The 16738-nt window shown below is 53.7% G+C and overlaps 1 protein-coding gene and 1 long non-coding RNA gene across 2 annotated transcripts in view; both read left to right on the forward strand.

Annotated features, from left to right (window-relative positions):
* The first annotated feature begins 787 nt into the window (after window positions 1–787).
* Window positions 788–9422, forward strand: LOC120944280. Its single transcript, XR_005750381.1, has 3 exons — window positions 788–885; window positions 5930–6064; window positions 8209–9422. It is a non-coding gene; the product is annotated as an uncharacterized LOC120944280 (long non-coding RNA).
* Window positions 9423–16459: 7037 nt separating this feature from the next.
* SEC22A (SEC22 homolog A, vesicle trafficking protein) overlaps window positions 16460–16738 on the forward strand; it is a 41627-nt gene continuing 41348 nt past the window's right edge. Inside the window, exon 1 of the mRNA XM_040358295.1 lies at window positions 16460–16574. The gene's annotated coding sequence lies outside the window, so the exon portion shown is untranslated. The remainder of the gene's footprint in view (window positions 16575–16738) is intronic.

Consider the following 16738-nt stretch of genomic DNA (forward strand, 5'->3'; position numbering starts at 1 on the left):
CGTGTCCTTCACTTGTCTCCACCTCCTCCCTGGAGAGCGTGTCCTTCACTTGTCTCCACCTCCTCCCTGGAGAGCGTGTCCTTCACTTGTCTCCACCTCCTCCCTGGAGAGCGTGTCCTTCACTTGTCTCCACCTCCTCCCTGGAGAGCGTGTCCTTCACTTGTCTCCACCTCAGCCTTTTTATGTTGCTAGCGCGTTTTTCTTTCCTCAAAATGTACCAAACTCCTGATTTGGCCACTCCTAATGTTGCTGCTATTTCTCTGATGGAGTTGTTTCATTTTTGAAACGATACAATGGCCTGAGTTGGCCACTCCTAATGTTGCTGCTATCTCTCTGGTGGATTTGTTTTATTTTTGAAGCCTTAGAATGGGCCTGTCTCGCTTGCATGGACAGCAACGGATTCCAAATGCAAATACCACACTTAGAATCAACTTCAGACCTTTCACCTGCGTAATTGATGAAGAAATAAGGAAGGAGTAGCCCACACCTGGCAATGAAACTGCTTTTTTGATTTAATTGTCCAAATACTTTTGTTCCCTTGAAAAAGAAGGGGGGGGGGGTGTGGCTATTTTTTAGAGATGAAATTCCTAAACCCTTTCCCCGATTTGGATGTACATACCCTCACATTAAATTTAGGAGTGTGAACTTTCAGTTCATATCCATTATATAGCTTGAGCTTGACTACGTTTTGGTGAATACCGGGAAAAAAAAAATTGTGCCGTTGTTCAAATATATATGGACCCAACTGTATATATATATATTTTTTTTTATTGTCCATTATTTCTGTACTGACTGTGTTCTCTGTCCTCTCCAGGGTGTCCACATTGTAAGAGCTCCGTCCCCGACTTCACATCCGCAGCTGAAGAGTTCAAAGATGACCGCAAGGTGGGTAGAGATTACACCAGAGGCGGGGTCATGATATCACAGCTCGGGCCAGCCAATCATTTGTTTCCTTTCATTCTCCCCCTAGTGGCTCTCTGTATGTCAGTCAAACAGTTTGCATCCTTGCTGATAGACTGCAGAGATGACAGGATAAGACGTTATTGTTTCAAAGGAAAGCGATCCCTGTGCTGAGTTCCCGGGTCTGTACACCCGCTGTGCCCATTATGAGAGGTTCCCACCATCCCTGTGCTGAGTTCTCGAGTCTGTACACCCGCTGTGCCCATTATGAGGGGTTCCCACCATGCCTGTGCTGAGTTCCTGGGTCTGTACACCCGCTGTGCCCATTATGAGGGGTTCCCACCATCCCTGTGCTGAGTTCCCGGGTCTGTACACCCGCTGTGCCCCATTATGAGGGGTTCCCACCATCCCTGTGCTGAGCTCCCGGGTCTGTACACCCGCTGTGCCCCATTATGAGGGGTTCCCACCATCCCTGTGCTGAGTTCCCGGGTCTGTACACCCGCTGTGCCCATTATGAGGGGTTCCCACCATCCCTGTGCTGAGTTCCCGGGTCTGTACACCCGCTGTGCCCATTATGAGGGGTTCTCACCATCCCTGTGCTGAGTTCCCGGGTCTGTACACCCGCTGTGCCCATTATGAGGGGTTCTCACCATCCCTGTGCTGAGTTCCCGGGTCTGTACACCCGCTGTGCCCATTATGAGGGGTTCCCACCATCCCTGTGCTGAGTTCCCGGGTCTGTACACCCGCTGTGCCCATTATGAGGGGTTCCCACCATCCCTGTGCTGAGTTCCCGGGTCTGTACACCCGCTGTGCCCATTATGAGGGGTTCTCACCATCCCTGTGCTGAGTTTTCGGGTCTGTACACCCGCTGTGCCCATTATGAGGGGTTCTCACCATCCCTGTGCTGAGTTCCCGGGTCTGTACACCCGCTGTGCCCATTATGAGGGGTTCCCACCATCCCTGTGCTGAGTTCCCGGGTCTGTACACCCGCTGTGCCCATTATGAGGGGTTCCCACCATCCCTGTGCTGAGTTCCCGGGTCTGTACCCCCCGCTGTGCCCATTATGAGGGGTTCCCACCATCCCTGTGCTGAGTTCCCGGGTCTGTACACCCGCTGTGCCCATTATGAGAGGTTCCCACCATCCCTGTGCTGAGTTCCCGGGTCTGTACACCCGCTGTGCCCATTATGAGGGGTTCCCACCATCCCTGCGCTGAGTTCCCGGGTCTGTACACCCGCTGTGCCCCATTATGAGGGGTTCCCACCATCCCTGTGCTGAGTTCCTGGGTCTGTACACCCGCTGTGCCCCATTATGAGGGGTTCCCACCATCCCTGCGCTGAGTTCCCGGGTCTGTACACCCGCTGTGCCCCATTATGAGGGGTTCCCACCATCCCTGTGCTGAGTGAAGAAGACTTCACTTGCAACTAAAAATCTCTTTCGGGTGGACTGACCCTTTAACAGAACTGATTTTTGCACACAGACTCCTCCCCCTCTTGATTTCGGCGCTGAAAGAAGTGAATAGAATAATTCACAAACACGCCTTTTCCATCCGGAAAATCATTTGTTTGTTCTGTAATCTGGGAGTTGAAATCCTTCTGTTCACGGAATTAATTTCAGACGGTAAATAGCATTTGCGTCTGAATTATCAGCGACTTAATTAGATTACAGAGAGTGATCCTCTTACTGCCGCCATTAATTGTCTTCCTTCCTCTTGTGTTTTCAATTTAGCGGTTATCAGTTTGAAGAGTCGCTCTTCTCTCTCTCTCTCTCTCTCTCTCTGTGTCGCGTTCTCAGATTGTAATTTAAAAAAGATTTAGTGCGGCGGAGGAATTCTTTATGAGCTCAGAGGACTGACACGTCAGAGGGTTATCATTGGCTTACATTCGACCTGTAAAGTAAAAATGTAGCAAAGTTTAACTTGCGAAACTAAAACGGTGACTGTCTTGTGTCACCCCCCAGAGCCCCCTGAGCATCTTGTGTCACCCCCCAGAGCCCCCTGAGCATCTTGTGTCACCCCCCAGAGCCCCCTGAGCATCTTGTGTCACCCCCCAGAGCATCTTGTGTCACCCCCCCAGAGCCTCCTGAGCATCTTGTGTCACCCCCCCCCCCCCAGAGCCCCCTGAGCATCTTGTGTCACCCCCCCAGAGCCCCCTGAGCATCTTGTGTCACCCCCCCCCCCCCAGAGCCCCCTGAGCATCTCGTGTCACCCCCCCAGAGCCCCCTGAGCATCTTGTGTCACCCCCCCAGAGCCCCCTGAGCATCTTGTGTCACCCCCCCAGAGCCTCCTGAGCATCTTGTGTCACCCCCCAGAGCATCTTGTGTCACCCCCCCAGAGCCTCCTGAGCATCTTGTGTCACCCCCCCCCAGAGCCCCCTGAGCATCTTGTGTCACCCCCCCAGAGCCCCCTGAGCATCTTGTGTCACCCCCCCCCCCAGAGCCCCCTGAGCATCTTGTGTCACCCCCCAGAGCCCCCTGAGCATCTTGTGTCACCCCCCCAGAGCCCCCTGAGCATCTTGTGTCACCCCCCCAGAGCCCCCTGAGCATCTTGTGTCACCCCCCCAGAGCCTCCTGAGCATCTTGTGTCACCCCCCAGAGCCCCCTGAGCATCTTGTGTCATCCCCCCAGAGCATCTTGTGTCACCCCCCCCCCCCCAGAGCCTGCTGAGCATCTTGTGTCACCCCCCCCCCCCCAGAGCCCCCTGAGCATCTTGTCACCCCCCCCCCCCCCAGAGCCCCCTGAGCATCTTGTGTCACCCCCCCCCCCCAGAGCCCCCTGAGCATCTTGTGTCACCCCCCCCCCCGAGCCCCCTGAGCATCTTGTCTCACCCCCTAGAGCATCTTGTGTCACCCCCCCAGACCCTCCTGAGCATCTTGTGTCACCCCCCCCCCCCAGAGCCCCCTGAGCATCTTGTGTCACCCCCCCAGAGCCCCCTGAGCATCTTGTGTCACCCCCCCCCCCCAGAGCCCCCTGAGCATCTCGTGTCACCCCCCAGAGCCCCCTGAGCATCTCGTGTCACCCCCCCAGAGCCCCCTGAGCATCTTGTGTCACCCCCCCAGAGCCTCCTGAGCATCTTGTGTCACCCCCCAGAGCCCCCTGAGCATCTTGTGTCATCCCCCCAGAGCATCTTGTGTCACCCCCCCCCCAGAGCCTGCTGAGCATCTTGTGTCACCCCCCCCCCCCCCCAGAGCCCCCTGAGCATCTTGTGTCCCCCCCCCCCCCCAGAGCCCCCTGAGCATCTTGTGTCCCCCCCCCCCCCCCCAGAGCCCCCTGAGCATCTTATGTCACCCCCTCCCCCCCCCCAGAGCCCCCTGAGCATCTTGTGTCACCCCCCCCCCCCCAGCCCCCTGAGCATCTTGTGTCACCCCCCCTGAGCATCTTGTGTCACCCCATGACCCCAGTTTCTCCACAACACCCTGAGCATCCTGTGTCACCCCTTGACCCCATTTTTTGGGTTATTTTTTGCGACAAAATTTGTGATATTTGGTGACTTTGTATGTTTTATTTAAAATGTTGTATTTGTTGGATCTTTGCAAGCCAGTGGCAGGAATAGCAGAAAGGGGCGGAGCTCACTGATCAGAGTGCATTAGAGGGATTGGCAGAGAGGAATGGGGACACCAGGCGGAGGCCAATGGAGGGATTGGTAGAGAAGGGGTAGAGTTCACTGAGCGGAGGCCAGTGGAGGGATTGGCAGAGAAGGGGTAGAGTTCACTGAGCGGAGGGCAGTGGAGGGATTGGCAGAGAGAGGTGGAGGGCACTGAATGGAGGCCAGTGGAGGGATTGCCAGAGAGGGGTGGAGAGCACTGAATGTAGACCAGTAGAGTGATTGGCAAAAAGAGGGATGGAGGCCAGTGCAGTGATAGGCAGAGAGGGGTGGAGGGCACCGAATGGAGGCCAGTGGCGGGATTGGCAGAGAGGGACAGAGGTCAGTAGAGAAATTGGCAGAGAGGAATGGAGGACACTGAATGAAGGCCAATAGAAGAATTTGTAGAGAGGGGTAGAGGTCACTGATCAGATTGCAGTAGAGGGATTGGCAGAGAGGGCGGGGGACACTGAGCAGAGGCCAATGGAGGGGATTGGTAAAGGGTAGAGTTCACTGAGCGGAGAGCGGTAGAGTGATTGGCAGAGAGGGGAATAAACTGAATGGAGGCCAGTGGATGGATTGTTAGAGATGGGTGGAGGACATTGAGCAGCGGAATTGGCAGAAACGGGCAGAGGGGGTGGGAGGACACCAAACAGAGATCAGTGGAGGAATTGGCAGAGAGGGGTGGAGGACACTGAGCAGAAGCCAATGGAGGGGGATTGGCAGAGAGGGGTGGAGGGCACTGAATGAAGGCCAGTGGAGGTATGGGCAGAGAGGGACAGAGGGCAGGAGAGAGATTGGCAGAGAGAGGTGGAGGGCAGTAGAGGGATGGGCAGAGGGGGGGTGGAGGACATTGAGCAGTAGAAACGGGCAGAGGGTAGTAGAGGAATTTGCAGAGGGGGTGGGAGGACACCAAACAGAGGTCAATGGAGGAATTGGCAGAGAGGGGGGTGGAGGGCACTAAATGAAGGCCAGTGGAGGTATGGGCAGAGAGGGACAGAGGGCAGGAGAGAGATTGGCAGAGAGAGGTGGAGGGCAGTAGAGGGATGGGCAGAGAGGGTTGGAGGACATTGAGCAGCGGCAGTCGTGATGAACTGGAGGGAGGAGTCTGTGTAAAGGTTGGCCAATGATGAGGCAGTTGCAAAAGTTGGCAGAGCGAGTAAATTAGAAACTTTGTGGTGTTTGTTAAGAACGGGCAACCACCCGAAGGATGTGACCATCGACCACCCAAAGTTTAATTTGCCTCCCCCAATCATTGGACTTCTATAGCCCAGAAATCCCACATGACACCGCGAATGAGAGGTTTCCAATCCCGCGCCAATTTTTATTCTCTACAATATTGAATTCGATTTTATCCTTTGTTTACATTTTAATCATCACCTGACGTAGCGCTTCCATCATCGCGGTCACGTGACCTCCACCTTGAGTCTTGATACCTTCTTGTGTTACAGATTGCCTACGGCGCGGTGGACTGTACCAAAGAGAAGAACCAGGAGCTGTGTAAGCAGGAGGGAGTGGAGGGCTTCCCCACCTTCAACTACTACAACTACGGCAAATTCAGCGAGAAATACAACGGAGAGCGTGCGGTGAGTGCGCCCGACAACTCTCTGCCCCGAGCCGCCTTTATAGTCGTTTTCTTGCCTTATGTTTGTTTGGGGGTAAATCTGGGGCTTGACCCCTTCTTCACGCCGACAATACGCAGATATGCCGCCTCACTGGATTGGATTTTTTTTTTCCTGTGGGGCCGCATATCTGCATACCTGTCTCAGCGGGAGCCCCGGGTCCGCTACTAATAATTTTTTGGTGGAACGCTGCTTTTAAGTACCCTCCCAGCAGCCAGCATCAGATCCTTCTGGGAGACACCTGGTGGTGGACACTGGAACTGCAACGTTTCCTCTCTGGGAGTCACAGTGCCACCAGCTGGTGAAACAGGTCCTGGCGACCACTTCGCATATTGCCGTATTTATCGGGGTATAACGCGCGCCGGCGTATAATGCGCACCCCAAGCTTAGAAAGGTAAAAAAGGAAAAAATAGAAAACTTAAATTTTTGCCCTGCGTCCATCGGCGGCCTTGTCCGGCATCTGTCTGCGGCTTCCTTGCGCGGGGTCCGTCCAGCCTTGTGGGTGTCCGTCTGCGGCTTCCTTGCGCGGGGTCTGTCTGCGCCTTTGGAGGTGTCCGTCTGCGGCTTCCTTGCGCGGGGTCTGTCTGCGCGTTTGGAGGTGTCCGTCTGCGGCCTCCATCCAGGTGTCCATCTCCGTCCAGCGTGTTCGTTTTTGGATTTGGCGCGAGCCGAGAGGAGCTGGATTTCCTGTGTGTTCGGCTCCTCTCGCGTGGCTGCGGGCGAAGCCGAGCGTGGACGAGCCTAGCCCGAGTGCGCAGTACGCTCAGCTCTAGGAGAGACAGCGGGAATCGGCGTATATCCCGCACCCATGATTTTCCCCTGATTTGAAGGGGGAAAAAAGTGTGCGGTATACGCCGATAAATACGGTATTTTATATATATATACTGGGATTCTGTACTTGCCAAATATCCTGCAGAAATCTCCCTCCACTGAGTCTGACTGCAGCCATTTTAACTGTGGGCAGCTACCATAATGTTGTTTTTTTTTACATTCCTTGTAATGGGAATAAAAGTGACCTAATTAAAAAAAAAAAACACTTTTTAAAATCAATAACATCAAGTAAAATAAATGAGGAAAAAAAAAAGTGCCCCATCCCGACGAGCTCGCACGCGAAAGCATACGTGAGCAGCGCCCGTATATGAAAACGGTGTTCAAACCACACGTGAGGTATCGCCGCGATCGTTAGAGCAATAATTCTAGCCCTAAACCTCTTCTGTAACTCAAAACATGCAACCTGTAGATTTTTTTTTTTTTAAACGTCGCCTATGGAGATTTTTAAAGGGTAAAATTTTGACGCCATTCCACGAGCTGGCGCAATTTTGAAGCGTGACATGTTGGGTATCAGTTTACTCGGCGTAACTATCTTTCACAATATAACAAAAAATTGGGTTAACTCATTTTTTTTTTTAAAAAAAGTGCATTTTTTTTTTCATTTAAAAAGTGCGCTTGTAAGACCGCTGCGCTAATACGGTGTGACATAAAGTATTGCAATGACCGCCATTTTATTCTCTAGGGTGTTAGAAGAAAATTATAATGTTTGGGGGTTCTAATTAATTTTCTAGCAAAAACTTGTAAACACTGAGTCTGAAAAACAGGTCCTTAAAGTGGTTAAGTACCCTCCCAGCAGCCAGCATCAGGCACTGGTTGGAGACCCCTGCTGGTGGACACTGGAACTACAACTTTTCTCTCTGGGAACCCCAGTGCCACCAACAGGTGAACCAGGTCCGGACAGCTACTTTGTGGTATTGGCCAGTAACGACTGCACAGGGTCTTAAAATGGGGGGGGGGGGACTCAAACTGGCGGCCCCCCTGCTGTTGCGGAACTACAAGTCCCATATGCTCTGCCTAAGGGAGTGATGCTTGCAATGCCTCCTGGGACTTGTAGTCCAACTTCTGACCAAAGGTTGAGACCCCTGGTCTAAAAAAAAGTATCTTGATGAGGGGGAGAGAGTTCCAGGGAAATGGCATTAATTTGCCCATACACACTGGTGGGTGTGGCACTGAAAATCTCAGATATTGTAGCTGCATGACATCTGTATTTGTATTTTTTTGGCTTGTGTACCCCTTTAACATGTCCCCCCCCCCCCCTCTGTTTTGTGCGTTCTCAGGAATCCGGCTTTGTCGGCTTCATGCGATCTCTGCGTGAGAAGGATCACGGCAAGCTGGGCAAGAAGAAGGAAGAGCTTTAATGGTGGAGCCGGCGGCGTGTGCGCTACAGAAACATTGCCCCAAATCCAGGACCAAGGACCCCCCCCCATCCCCCAACAGATCTATGGCGGGGCACTACAGACTACCCCCAACTTTCCTGCCCCCCCCCGCCGTAAACTTTCAGCGCTCCAAGACTCTCAGCGGGCCCAATCCATGCACCGTATATCCATTGTATCGCTCCCCCATTACGGGGGCGGTCCTGTCCATGTAGTAGGGCAGGGGTGGCCCCCCCGTGGGTCCCGAATGGGGGGGTCTCGCTGAGGCTTCCATTCACAGATGCAAGTTTGATTATTTGAAGGAGATAGAAACCACTTTTTTTTTGTTTGTTTTGTATTTTTTCCTTTTTATATTTAATCGTTTATTTGTATGCAGTTCATCGTACGCAGTTACTGAATTCACGGGACAAAGTCACGGGACGACGATCGGCTCACCAGGAAGCCGGCACTTTTTTTTCCTGGTGAAATGCGTCGAGTAGAAGAACGGGACGAGAGGGCGGGTGTATTTAAAGGGATAGTTCACCTTTTACAGAAAAAAAGGCAAAGGATGAACGAACACCCCTCCCCCTCCACCCACCCTGTCTTTTTCTTGTGCGCGATGAAGGGCCGCCATCGGCCCCCGCTCCGGCTTCTGAGGTTCACAGGCTGCTCTTGCGGTGAAGTCGTTCATCACCAGCGCCGGAGGCTTCTTGTCCGTTTTTAAGGTTCTGCTTTGTCCTATAGAGATTAGCGGGTCGGGATACTGTGGTTTGATTTGTGTTTTTATTTTTTTTGCCAAAAAAAGATTTTTGCTACAAAAAAACAAACCGTAACGTGCAACCCGTTTTTGTCCTCGTAGCCGCCATTTTGGATCCAATCCATAAAATAAAAAAAATGGTTGCCTGCAGTATGTATTTTAAAGAGGACCTGTCACAAACCTTCACTCTCGTCTCAGGCCCCCCCCCCCCCCCTCCCAGGGGACGGGGCGCGGAGTCCAGCATAGTAGCCATGTTTGTATCAAAGTTTGTAGCCTGAGAATCAGAGACCCTTTATGGCCGCTTCTGCTGTACAGTGGAACCTCGGATTGCGAGTAACGCGGTTTAACGAGTGTTTCGCAATACGAGCGCTGTTTGTTTTTTTTGGGGGGGGGGGGGGGGGATTCGAACTCGGCGTTGTCTCGCAAAACCAGCACGATTCAGGCCAAAGCGGTGTGTGCAGTACCGCATTTTGGCCTGAGGTGGGGGGGGGCGCCATTCAGAAAGATTTAGAGATACTACGGCTGTTTCCAAGGCTCTGCGTCGCCTCCCCCACCCCCCTCTGGCCGTATGCCGTATTGCATACCATTGAAGTCAATGCGGAACTAATTATTTTCGTTTCCATTGACTTCAATGGGGAAACTCGCTTTGATATGCGAGTGCTTTGGATTACGAGCATTCTCCTGGAACGTATTATGCTCGAAATCAGAGTTGTGTTTTTTTTTTTTTTTTTTTTTTTTTAGGAACCTGTTTAACCGCTTAAGGACCGCCCAACGCCGATATACATCGGCAGGATGGCACGGCTGTGCACAATCACGTACCTGTACGTGATTGTTAAATGCCCAGCCATGGTTCGCAGGCGCGTGCCCGCGACCCGGTCCGAAGCTCTGCGGCCGTGGGAACCCGTGGACCTGATTGCCGCTGAAGTCCTGCGATTTTTTTTCCCCCGGAGCTGAAGAACGGGGAGAGCTGAGTGTAAACACAACTTCCCCGTTCTTCACTGTGGCGCCGTCATCGATCGTGTGTTCCCTAATATAGAGAAACACAATCAATGACGTCACACCTACAGCCACACCCCCCTACAGTTAGAAACACAGATGAGGTCACACTTAACCCCTACAGCGCCCCCTTGTGGTTAACTCCCAAACTGCAATTGTCATTTCCACTGTAATTAGTGCATTTTTATAGCACTTTTTGCTGTGAAAATGACAATGGTCCCAAAAATGTGTAAACATTTTCCGATGTGTCCGCCATAATGTCGCGGTCACGAAAAAAACGCTGATCGCCACCATTAGTAGTAAAAAAATAAAAATATATTAATAAAAATGCAATAAAACTATCTCCTATTTTGTAAACGCTATAAATTTTGCGCAAACCAATCGATAAACGCTTATTGCGATATTTTTTTACCAAAAATATGTAGAAGAATACGTATCGGCCTAAACTGATGAAAAAATTTTTTTTTTAATATATATTTTTGGGGGATATTTATTGTAGCAAAGAGTAAAAAATATTGCATTTTTTTTCTTCAAAACTGTCGCTCTATTTTTGTTTATAGCGCAAAAACTAAAAACCGCAGAGGTGATCAAATACCACCAAAAGAAATCTCTATTTGTGGGGAAAAAAGGACGCCAATTTTGTTTGGGAGCCACGTTGCGTAATTGTCAGTTAAAGCGACGCAGTGCCGAATCGCAAAATCTGGCCGGGTCCTTTTAGCTGCCTAAAGGTCCGGGTCTTAAGTGGTTAAAGGTGGATGTCCAATAGTGGAGATCTGTTAAGTTGTCCTCCCATTGGAAGATTTCTTCGCTACTCCCGTTTTCGGTGACGACACAACTTTTTGTGAATTTTTCCCATCATTTCTACTCCCGGTGATCAAGAGAAATAGGGCGAACCTCACCAGAGGGGGGGGGGGGGAGAGACAACCGGAATCAAAAAATTTAGGAAAGTATATTGCAGCAGCGGCCGCTCTATAGGGGGCCACGGGGGGCGCTGCCCCCCCCCTAAGCTCCACGCATGAATTTCTATGAGGGTCTTTTTTTCTTAAGCACAGAAGAGCCTGAGACTCTAATTGGTAGCGAGCGTGCACACGTGCCCCCAGAGAGTGGGGGGAGGAGCCAGGATCGCCGACATGAGGAGGAGGATCCGGGCTGCTCTGTGCAAAAGCATTACACAGAGCAGGTAAGTATAAGGCTGCTTTCACATTGCAACGTCGAGCCGCGGTGACGGTATAGCCGCGCTATTTGTAGAGCGGCTATACCATCGTGTTTACCGTGATATTCGGGCGCTAGCGGTGAGGTTTTAACCCCCGCTAGCGGCCAAAAAAGGGTTAATACCCCCCGCGTTGCGGGCAGTATTACCACGCTTTCCCATTGATTTCAATGGGAAGGCGCGGTATAGGAGCGGTGAACACATCGCTCCTATACCGCGGTAAAGATGCGGCTAGCAGGACTTTTGGAGCGCTCCTGCTAGCGCACCGCTTCAATGTGAAAGCCTTCGGGCTTTCACATTGAACACTACAGTGCATGATTTTTCATGCAGTATAGCAGCGCTATTTTTAGCGCTGTACCGCATGAAAAACGCCCCAATGTGAAAGGGGCCTAACATGTTTGTTATTTTTAAAAATAAAAAAAACTGAGGCTTTAGAATTTTATGTTGAGATTGATCTCTTCCATTGGGGGGGGGGCATAAGCTTGGGGGGAGGGGCATAAGCTTCGGGGGAGGGGGCATAAGGTTACAGAAACCTGTCTTAAAAAATAAATAAATAAAAAGGCCGCCCAAATCTGGAGAGGGGGGGGGGGGTTCCCTATTGATCAGCATATTCCCTATCGATCAGCATATTGATCCCCATTGATCTGTGTATGGGGCGTGTGCGCTGACATGGCAATTCCTTTGCGTTTTTATACTGTGAGCAGATCCAAGGGTTACACATTTTCTTTGAATTTTCTGAAATGTTCTTTTGCATGGAAGATAATTGCTGTTGTTTGCTGGAGCCTAGAACCCGCCTGTATGCGGAGATTCCTATATAAAGAGGACGGGTCTGGGAGCTGGGCCAGCATCGCTTCACTCAGGGACTCTACACACACACACACACACACACACACGCTTCATTTCTGGTGAATTATTCCAATGCAGCGATTTGTATTATCTTGATGGTTTACGCCGTTTTCGGAGAACGTCTGGACTGTACCCCGGCGGGTGAACAAGCCAAAAATGTAATCTTTTCTCTTTTTGTTTTCTCTAAGCCAATCACTGGGGAGCGGTGGGGGGAGGGGAGGGGGGGGCTTTCATTTAGCTGCAAGTCACAATGTCGCGCTGAACGCAGTCCGGAGGGGAGATAGTCCGTATTTTTGATATGCAGAGTATAAAAGTAAAGAATGGGATTTTGTTTACATTGTTTCGCCTGTAAGAATCGTGTGACATTGTTTCTCATTTCCCCGAAAAAATTCTTTGTTTCTTTTCTTTCTGTTTGTTTTTTGCCATTTCAGGTTTCAGGTGTTTGATTGAGTTTTTGTTCTAAAAAAATTGTTATTCCATTTTGTGATTTATGTCATCTCAGAATAAAAACTATTTTACAGATAACAATGCCAGAGGCTGTGTGTGTGATGGAATGTCAAATATTGGGGGAGCCAAGTAATTGGACACTGGGGTGATTGAACACTTGGGGGGGGGGGGGGGGGATATCGGGGTGATTGGACACTGGGGTGATTGAACACTGGGGGGGGGGGGGTATCGGCGTGGTTGGACACTGGAGGTGAGCCGGGTGATTTCTAAATTTGGGGTTCCTGGAGGGATCCAGGTGCTTATACATTAGAGGGGTTCCAGGGATTGGTCACTAAGGGGATACGGGTGATTGGACACTGGGGGGAGGGGGGATCCGGCTGATTGGACACTGGGGTGAACCGGGTGATGTTTTACACTCTGGGTTCTGGATGGCTGGACACTGAGTTGAACCAGGTGATTGGACACTGGGGATATCTTGGTGGTTGGACACTGGGTGGGTATCGGGGTGGTTGGACACTGGGGGTGATCCGGGTGGTTGGACACTGGGGTGATCCGGGTGGTTGGACACTGGTGAGATCCAGGTGGTTGGACACTGGTGAGATCCAGGTGGTTGGACATGGGGGTGAGATCCGGGTGGTTGGACATGGGGGGGGGGTGAACTGGGTGGTGTTTTACACTCTGGGTTTTGGATGGTTGGACACTGAGGGGATCCGGGTGGTTGGACCCTGGGGAGATCCGGGTGGTTGGACCCTGGGGAGATCCGGGTGGTTGGACCCTGGGGAGATCCGGGTGGTTGGACCCTGGGGAGATCCGGGTGGTTGGACCCTGGGGAGATCCGGGTGGTTGGACCCTGGGGAGATCTGGGTGGTTGGACCCTGGGGAGATCCGGGTGGTTGGACCCTGGGGAGATCCGGGTGGTTGGACATGGGGGGGGTGAACTGGGTGGTGTTTTACACTCTGGGTTTTGGATGGTTGAACACTGAGGGGATCCAGGTGGTTGGACACTGGGGTGATCCGGGGGGTTGGACACTGGGGTGATCCGGGGGGTTGGACACTGGGGTGATCCGGGGGGTTGGACACTGGGGTGATCCGGGTGGTTGGACACTGGAGTGTTCCGGGAGGTTGGACACGGGTGTTCCGGGTGGTTGGACACTGGGGGGGATCCGGGTGGTTGGACCCTGGGGTGTTCCGGGTGGTTGGACCCTGGGGTGTTCCGGGTGGTTGGACCCTGGGGTGTTTCGGGTGGTTGGACACTGGGGGGGATCCGGGTGGTTGGACCCTGGGGTGTTCCGGGTGGTTGGACCCTGGGGTGTTCCGGGTGGTTGGACACTGGGGGGGGATCTGGGTGGTTGGAAACTGAGTTCCAGGGATTGTTCACTGAGGGGATCCAGATGCTTGTAAACTTAGGGTTCAAGGGACTGGACACTGGGGAGGATCCAGGTGGTTGGACCCTGGGAAGATCTGGGTGGTTGGACCCTGGAGTGATCCGGGTGGTTGGACACTGGGGAGATCCGGGTGGTTGGACCCTGGGGAGATCCGGGGGGTTGGACCCTGGGGAGATCCGGGTGGTTGGACACTGGGGTGTTCCGGGTGGTTGGACACTGGGGAGGATCCAGGTGGTTGGACACTGGGGTGATCCGGGAGGTTGGACACTGGAGTGTTCCGGGTGGTTGGACACTGGGGTGTTCCGGGGGGTTGGACACTGGGGAGGATCCAGGTGGTTGGACACTGGGGTGATCCGGGAGGTTGGACACTGGAGTGTTCCGGGTGGTTGGACCCTGGGGTGTTCCGGGGGGTTGGACACTGGGGTGTTCCGGGTGGTTGGACACTGGGGAGGATCCAGGTGGTTGGACACTGGGGTGATCCGGGAGGTTGGACACTGGAGTGTTCCGGGTGGTTGGACACTGGGGTGATCCGGGTGGTTGGACACTGGGGGGGATCCGGGTGATTGGACACTGGGGGGGATCCGGGTGATTGGACACTGGGGGGGATCCAGGTGATTGGACACTGGGGGGGATCCAGGTGATTGGACACTGGGGGGGATCCAGGTGATTGGACACTGGGGGGGATCCAGGTGATTGGGAGTGTAGAAATGTGAGGTGCTGAGTGTGACCTGAGTGGCAGGGTTGGGGGGCTGCTGACAGCCAGCTGGCGCCCCCCCCCAGAGGCACTCCTTTTGGCTTTTACAGGGAAACTTCAGTCCCACCAGACGTCCTTGTTGTTTTTCCAGGAGTCTGTCCCCGGCCCGGCGGGCATTTTGCTGTGCGGACGGCCAAGTTGCATTATTTTTATCTTCAGAAGGGGGCGAAGTTATGCATGCCTGATCGATCTCGAAGAGCGATACATGGCGCCTCCCCTCGGTGGCACAACCCTAAGAATGGGCCCTATTACCATGGATACCACTGCCAAGGGACACACGGGGGGGGGGGAGGGGAGACTCAGGAGAAGGTCATTTCTTCGCAAATACAGGAAGAAATTGTTCTCTGATTCTGGGAGGATGTGCGGATCGATCATCAGGTTTATTCTGTATTCCAACATTATGGGATGATGATTGAGTCATTGGGGGAGGGGCTCTGTGCATTACTTACACCTCCTGACCCCTGCACTGTGTTCCGCACTCCTGACCACTGCACTGCTTACTTTGTTACCCCTGCGCGTCGCACGGTCCTGACCCCCCCCCCAATGCTTGGGGCATGGTGCGCTCCTGACCCTCCGCACTCTGTGTGCGTTGGTAAGCTTCTGCCCCCCCCACGCTCTGTGCACTACACGCTCCTGACCCCCCCCCCCCCCCCCCCCCCCCCCACGCTCTGTGCGCTACAAGCTCCTGACCCCCCCCCTCCCGCTCTGTGCGCTACTCGCTCCTGACCCCTGTGCTGTGTTATGCACTCCTGACGCCTGTGCACTACACACCCTTGGCCACCTGCGCTCGGTGCATGGCACGCTCCTGACCCTCCGCACTGTGTGTGTTTGTAAGCTCCTGACCTCCCACCCCCACGCTCTGTGCGCTACACGCTCCTGACCCCTGCTCTCTCCTGACCCCCCCACGCTCTGTGCGCTACACGCTCCTGACCACCCACGTGCTTTGCGTTGCACACTCCTGACCCCTGTGCTGTGTTATGCACTCCTGACCCTTGCGCACTACACACCCTTGGCCACCTGCGCTCGGTGTGTGGCATGCCCCTGACCCCCACCCCACAGGCTTGGTGCGTTACAAGCGCCTTACCCCCGCGCTTTGTGTGTTTCATGTTTCAACCCCCCGCTCTCAGCGTTGCACGCTTCTGATCCCTGCGCTGTGTTATGCACTCTTGACCCTTGCGTGCTACACGCTCCTGACCCCCCCCCCCCGTGCATTGCACACTCCTGACCCCGCGCTGTTATGTACCCCTGACCCCCCCCGGGCTCTGTACGTTGCACGCTCCTGACCCCCTGTGCGGCGCTCTGCACGCTCCTGACCCCCTGTGCGGCGCTCTGCACGCTCCTGACCCCCTGTGCGGCGCTCTGCACGCTCCTGACCCCCTGTGCGGCGCTCTGCACGCTCCTGACCCCCTGTGCGGCGCTCTGCACGCTCCAGGCCCATAGCAGCTAATCAGCTTCTATCCTTTAATTCACCCACACAGCTTAGGAAATGTCACAGCTGATTGGCTGCACTGCAGTGTAGATATAGGTGGTTTCCCCCTCCCCCTCCCCTATTCTAGGAACCTTCTAGAGCCCACCAGAGTCTTCCATTATCCCCGCGTTCCAGCCACAGCCGCCATCTTTGTACTCCTTTTACAGCTGTGGAGGAGTGGGCGGAGTCGCACGCGGACACATCTGCACACAGAGCGGCTTCAGCGAGGTGGAGTGGGCGGGGTCCAGGCCGGTCAGGTGAGCGGTGATTGGTCACGTGACCCGAGTCCCAGAGCAGCGCACCGCCCGGATGCTGCGGTTTCCATGGTGACGGAGGTCTCCGCTCCCGGCATGCAGCGCGGCGGAACGGGACACGTCACGGATCGGGCCGCGGCCTGGAGAACCGGAGCCGGTGCGGAGCGGAGAGGGGTGTGTATACCGGGGAGAGGGGGGAGGTCTCCTCCTTCTATTCTTATCACAGCTCCCGCCATCTGTGTACAGGCCTCCCCTCCCCCCTCATTATTATTAATATTATCATGACATCTGTCTTCCCCCCATCATCATCACTATGGGGGGGGGGCACTGCAGGCAGA

Source organism: Rana temporaria, chromosome 6 (genome assembly GCF_905171775.1).
Source record: "Rana temporaria chromosome 6, aRanTem1.1, whole genome shotgun sequence".
Taxonomy (NCBI): Eukaryota; Metazoa; Chordata; class Amphibia; order Anura; family Ranidae; genus Rana; species Rana temporaria.